General features: G+C 37.2%; 1 long non-coding RNA gene across 1 annotated transcript; it reads left to right on the top strand.

Annotated features, from left to right (window-relative positions):
* The first annotated feature begins 336 nt into the window (after positions 1-336).
* LOC134247554 (uncharacterized) lies at positions 337-1,623 on the top strand. The gene is made up of 3 exons (XR_009987881.1): positions 337-398; positions 675-888; positions 1,564-1,623. It is a non-coding gene; the product is annotated as an uncharacterized LOC134247554 (long non-coding RNA).
* The last annotated feature ends 5,424 nt before the right edge of the window (positions 1,624-7,047 follow it).

Below are 7,047 nucleotides of genomic sequence, written 5' to 3'. Positions count from 1 at the left end.
CCCAGACCCCTTGCCTACTTTTGGCGCCCCCTCTAACATCAATTCTTGGATCCCCGCCTGATGGATATTGATGACATTAGTCAGGCAAGCTTTTTGAAAAGCTGTTACTTGTAGCTTCAGTAAACTTGTTATTGGTCATTATCCGCTTGAGGACATTCACAAAATTTCGCATAAACTGAGATATATTAAAGGCGTCCATTAAAAATTCCCAATTTTCACAAACATTTAAAGGCCAGAAAAAAGAGTAAAAAGGTGTATTTTTACCATGTTCGTGTCAATATGCAATAGAAATACAGGACCAGAAAATATCCTTTTGTTATTTTAGGGTGAATATGGTTGGTTTCCAAGCATCACTTTTCCATCTGCTGTAGGTAATAATTGTATCATTAATACTAGAGGTAAGATTCATAAAACTAGTTATCATATGTATCGGTCATTTTTTTAAATGAAGATAAGAACTTTTTTTGTCATCTTAAGTTGATAAATTTTGCCCAAGTCTGTGTGGTTTTTTTTTTTTTTTTTTTTGAATTGCTATCATTTGCTCTCTACCATATTCAAAATAATTTAATTGACATTTTATCAAAAAAGTATGTAAGAGAGGACCAAAACATAGCGACGTGAGCAAGACAAAAAATACTTTAAGCAATATTGAAAGAATATATTTCTATGAACAGAGCAAACAAGAATGTCAACAGTCTATTCCATCTATCAGTATAGTGTCTTCATGTCCAAAAGATAGAACTGAGTGGATAAGAGCTAAGGAGAGAAAGCGGTGTGACCTTATTGCTCAAAACTGTTCAAAACCGGATAAGTTTGAATACCATTGTGTCGGAAGTAAACATCTAGATCAGTTGATAGAGGTCTGCAGTCCTGTCAAGCTTATTGTTGGTGTGTACCTATCATTTTACAGTAGCAGTGTTACATAATTATAATGATACTCTACCAATAATCTCTGTGGAAATTCTGCTAAGTTTTTGATCTGACGCCTCTGTGGGCAGAATCTTCACAGAGATTATACATGTATATCAGTAAACATTTAGTTGAAAGGACACAATAACGGAGGTTTTCCTTTCAGGAATCCAGGAATAAGAATAGTATGATCATTAGCTTTTCAAAATAAAATATGTTTTCGTTAACGTCAAATCTTACCAGGGAAAGAAGAAGCAATGCTTTGTTTGGTTTTGAATTGATGTACAATGTGCATTGTCTGCATATTTGTACGACTTGACGTAAAGAATTTTTTTAGTTCTTATTAAACATTCAGTCTTTCATGTAATGACCCTTTACTGTGTCTTCTTTTTCTGTTACCTAGGATTGTGATACAGCTAGATACTTATGATAATAGTTCCAGATGGCCAGTTTATACTGTATACAGGGTTATTTTCGCCCCGTTTATTATTCGCCCTTTCTCACTTGCAAACAATTTTGTCCCATTTTAAATTCGCCCACTCATAGTTTTATTTAAAAACTTCTTTTTTTTTATTGTCAGTATATACTCAGATAAACCTCTCTAAAACTTTTTTGCTATTAAAGGAGTCATAGCCATTTCTACCCCAATTTTAGGTCGATATTGCGCATTTTATGACTTGCAGAAAAACAAAATCGGGCAAAATTATAACCAGCCCTGTGATAATCATATCATGAGATGCCAGGAAGTATATATACTCATCTACTTCAGCATATGAATGTATTTATATATCCTTTGTATTTGAAAAGAATGTTTCCACTTAAGCATAGTGCCGTGGCCCCTTTTTGGACCCCTCTAACTTTATCTAATAAACTCAAATGTTAATTATTTTACACCTAACTCATACTTTGTTATCTTTGTGGTATATTACTAGCAAAAATTCACACTGAAAACGGCGTCTTAGTTTTATAAATGGTAATTAAAAATGCCCACTCGTAGGTATTAATTCCGGAATGTTGCGTTGTCCGAGTTGGTTTTTAATTGTGTCTCATCAATATTTAGAGTGGGCGGGGCTTTTTATCGATCGATTGAAAACGTGTTTCATGTAATGGCAGAGACTATAATTATATATTACACAAACGTTAGTGCATAGGTCCCTGGTAAAAGCCAGTTATAACGAATGATTTTTGGAAACTACTTATAGCACGATATGTCTAAAATATACAGAAAGGTAAACACAGCAAAGACATTAAGTTCTGTTGGATTACGCTGATTATTTTTGTTTGTTTTTGTGAAAAACGCGTATGTGAAAAGATCTTGAAAAGGTTTAATTGGAAACTTTTTTGGTTGATTCAGATAAACCTTGAAGTAATTTAGTGAGTAAATAAAATCTAGTAGGTAAAATATCTTATAAAACATCAGCGATGAACGATGGTTTACTTTTGATTCAAAAATATCGTAAATAACAGCTAGGGAGGCTATCGCATACATGTATATCTTCAAGTAAAGTATGTGGCATATGCTTGGAAAAATCAAAACCAAACGAACAAGACCTGCTTGTACATATAACCTCTGATTGAGGTCTCACATAACATTAACACATTAGATAATTTCTAGGGAATCTTGAAACCCACGGCCTAAAACTAAAATATATTTACAGTTTGCCCAATTTAAAATTCCATTTCCCTCATCTGTTAAGTGTTTATTTAGAATGGCCGCGTCATTATTTTTCCCGTCTGCCAAATACGGACCTAGTATTTCAATAATGTATCCATCTGATGCCACTATCATCATCGGTTTTACCAAGGGAGGACCTTTATACATACTGAAAGACCTCCTTTGAAAAGTGTATTTTGAACTCTTTTGGATGTAAATATATGTTCCATCAATCAGTAAAATTGCGGTGTCATTCTTTCCAGAGGCTAGCAACTCTCTTGCAAATATAGTTGTGTGTTTTTCGATAACACATTGTCTTGAAATATGTTCAAAACCAAGATAACTTGGTACGAAATATTTTATCAATGATTCTCTCGCCCGTTTAATGATTCTACAGATATAACTACTGGATTTAACATTAAACAAGGTCTTTAACAAACTACTAGAGAGTCCTGTTCGAAGTTTTACAAGTAGTATCCCAATTTCTATTCTTGCAGAGTATTTTCTAGCTCTCGGCTTTTCTACTTGCAAACAAAGAGAATTGACCTGATTACGAGTTATACCCGTAAGATTTACAAAATCTTCGTCATCAAGGGTTTCAAAGTCAATTCTAGAGTTCTCTTTTTTTTGTATTAGCTGCCGGCAACGAGACAGGTGCTCTAAGAGATCAGCTGAAGATACAGATGTTGTAGTACGTTGGAGACGGAATGAGTATTTTTGAAAATCAGTTTTCTTGATGGTGTTACTGTCAGCAAAATGGCAGATACAAGCACGTGCATTGTCATGTAAAACTACATTATACTTTACGAAAATATCTGTTCGTGCAATTTGAGGGATTCTCTTTAAGACTTTCCTCCGCATACCACAAATAGAACAAAACCTACTTGATTTTGTGCCTAAATAAAATGTTGACATACTAACATAACCCTCATTTTTATTTGAACACTTCAATTGCCCCCTGAGATACTTCTGTAGCATCTGTCACAAATGCAGTCGTTCTCCAAGACTTTTCTACCTAAAATACCTGCGAAATTCTCCCTGTGTTTTTCATTTTTTACTCCCTTCAAACATCGGCGCTTACCAATAGGAGCCCTCCTATTACAGCATGTGCAATTGAATGATTTCGGCATATTTAGTGATACAAAAAAATACAAAAAATAACCCACAAAAATGTCTAACCTATCTATATTCCCAAAACTTACCTTACCTAACAATACAAGAAAAAAAATGGAAGGTGAATTGCAAACACAAATATTTACATTTGAAAGAAGCAAATACCCAAAATGAAATTAAAACATACAAATATTGAAATTGTTAACAATATTTGGCAATAGCAACAATACTTTGCAGAAGCAAATTGTTCGATGATGATTGATGAAAATAAATCGGTTTGGCTTGGTCGCTTTCAACAAAATGCTGCTAAGAGCTGAAACCAGGTGATTTATTGATTTTTTTTTTTGTAATATTTCCATTTCTAAATTTTTTCTCTATGATAACCCTTTGAAAGTAAGCGGAGTTGATTTCCTGATAATTCTGCCGGAATGTAAATTAGGCAGGTCGATAGGTCAGAAGCTAAGGAGGCCTAGTATGCATGCAAATCTCGTGCGCATCTGTCTCTGAGTCTGACGCTAAAGAGGCCAAATATGCATGAACATTTCGTGCGGCTGCCGTTGTGTTTGACGTCAATGGGCGAGGCCTATTGAAATTGGGATGGGAATCCTCGTGTAATTTGAATCAATGTCTGCATTTTTAAAGTCTAAATCTACAATTCTATTTCACAATGAAATGGAAATATAAGGAATCACTGTATAGTTTTGAGAGTATGCCAGGGACATCAACAATAGTGGGAAACATTGGATAATTTTAGCATAACAGGCTTCGCCCCTTATGCAAATTATCCCATGTTAGTAGTATAAACGGCCTGGTTGGGTGGGTCAATATCTAGGACATTTTTGGGGCTGTGGGGGATAGGTGGGTCAACTGAGTGCAGCTCCTGGGGGGATAGGTGGGTCAACCGAGTGCAGCCCCTGGGGGGGATAGCTGGGTCAATTCAGTACATATAGCCCCCTAAATATAGGGGTGTGTTTACACTATGTTTACATTATACACTACGCTGCTACTACGATTCATAACGCTGCTACTACGATTTTGGCAGCGATTCAAAAGAATGTCATTATGACGTCACGCTTTCATTCACAGTCTAGACAGTCTAGCCAGCCAGCCGGTTCAAACTGGATTTCCTCAAAACAATAACAAATAACACACAATAACAAAGAACACAGCAATTTTATTCAAGTGAAAAAATACAACAATTTACTTTTTCTTCTTCTGTGCCTTTTCGGTCATCAGGGATAGTTTCCTCTTGTGAGTAGTACTGGGGCCTGGAATCTCTCTGTTTTCTTCCTTTTTCTCTTTTTTGTTTCCTTCTTTCACTAAAGGTTTGGTCTGGTGAGTCCCTGAAATCTTGGGTGCTTGAGGCTTTTTCTCCAGTTTTTGTATTTCCTTGACGAATTGTTGATCCTCCTCATCCTCTTTACACTGATTAGCCCAATGGCCAAATTTCCCGCACTTGTAACACAAATCTTTCTTGGGGCAATCTGGGGCCCAATGCCCTAATTCTTTGCAGATGAAGCATGGATCCGTCTGTCTAGTTTTCTTTTTTTCTCCCGATTCCCCTTGTCCTTCTTTTTTCTGGTAAGTGCTTCCTCCTCCTCTCATTTTATCTTGCATGTTAGTAACTTTCACTTCCAATTTGGATAATTTAGCACGAATCAAACAAAATTCACTGGCGTTGTAAGTTTTCAGATCAGTCAGCTTGTTGTCATGATCACCCACCTTCTCAGCAATATAATTCAGCTTGTTGTCATGATGTCGCACCTTCTCCCCAATATAATTCAGCTTGTTGTTAAGATCATTCATCTTGTTGTCAAGAGCAGACAGCATGTTAACAATCCCATCCAGAGTTGTATTTAAGATCTCCATATCTTCTTTATTTGCATATTCTGGAAGATTATACATGCTCAAATCTAATCCCACTGCATCCTGTGACTCTGGCATGGGGGCTCCTACATACCCTTGAGGTGTCACATAGCTGGGGTTGTCTGGAGTATTCATCATTGCTTCTGCCATAATATTTTTTTTCACGTCTGCCAAGTTCGAAATGTCAAGCAAGACTGATCCTCAAATCCCAGCTCCGCTTTATATACCTGCTGTAGGGGGGCGGGGCGTGTGCACGTTTTACCTACGTTTTTTATGCTGACTACACAGGTAATATACTTGGCAGCGATTCAAGTCAGGGGGGCCCGTGTGCAAAAAAAATACGATAGACCTACGTTTTTTATTATGCTGACTACACAGGTAATACTTGGCAGCGATTCAAGTTTGTTTAGGACCGTGTGCACCTTTGACCTACCTTTTTATACCTGTTGAAAAAAAAATACGTTTTACCTACGTTTTATATGGGTATAAATGAGAAGAAAAATCTGATCCTTTCTTCACAATCGACTATCATGTCAACCCTGATACACACTCACTCTCTGATTTTAAATGGGTATGATTGTTTAGTACGATGGGCACAAAACCACCAAGAATCTCTACCCCCGGAGGCAGAAGAAGTATTTCAGGAAGCGAGCACTATTATGGAAACCCCTCAGGATTTGTGGTTACAATGCCCGACCTTATCACATCATGCGACGACCATGGGGAGACTAGCTACCATACATTTTCTATGTCGACATATGAAAACAATTCTGCCCCAGAAATGGTACGGACTGAACCTGACCCGTTATTTCGGAAAGCCTTACAGTTTCCTGACCCATTCCCAAGCGGCCAAAGTGATTTTACTGTGGCAGGACATAGATGCGATGGAAAAAGTATGTATTCAATACGGAATGAAATACCTGGAAATTTCACAGAGAGTGATTCCTTTGACTTTATGAACCTCGGTTCCTTTGGCAGTCCGGTAACCATAATTTTTAGGGCCTGCCGACATGAATTTGATGATGTGATCCCCATCTAATTCGTCGGTCCATTCTCCTAAACTATTACCCAAGGTAGGATTAAAGGCTCCTTCCCGATGTTGGTAAATGATACTGTCCGTATCGAAATAAAGGACCCGATCTCCTAAAGGTTGTAAAGTCTCGTAGAGATGTAAGCGGGCATGTGCGGTGGTAAACAAGCCAGGACCACGTTTCCAAAGGGACATTCTTCGACGAATTCCTGTTTGTCTTGATAATTCACTAGCATCTTGTCCTTATTGGAATCCTCTTTATTGTCTAAGAGTTGCATGCCCTTGATGTCGAGAGATGAATCTTGTAAGAGTTGCTGTAATTCCTCTTCTTCGTCCAAGTATCTGGTTTTGGGTAATAACAAGCGTTGAGCAAATTTTCCCCACAGACAATTTAAAAAGAGTTTAGCAATGGTTCTTCTCACTGGATTCTTCTCGATACTGAGAATGTCCATCATGAATCCTTCTTTGTATAACA

Source organism: Saccostrea cucullata, unplaced genomic scaffold (assembly GCF_032062105.1).
Source record: "Saccostrea cucullata isolate Sc308-1 unplaced genomic scaffold, CSIRO_AGI_Scuc_v1 ctg20339, whole genome shotgun sequence".
NCBI lineage: Eukaryota > Metazoa > Mollusca > Bivalvia > Ostreida > Ostreidae > Saccostrea > Saccostrea cuccullata.
Note: the sequence above shows the minus strand (reverse complement) of the source record. Positions and strands in the feature narration are given on the sequence as shown.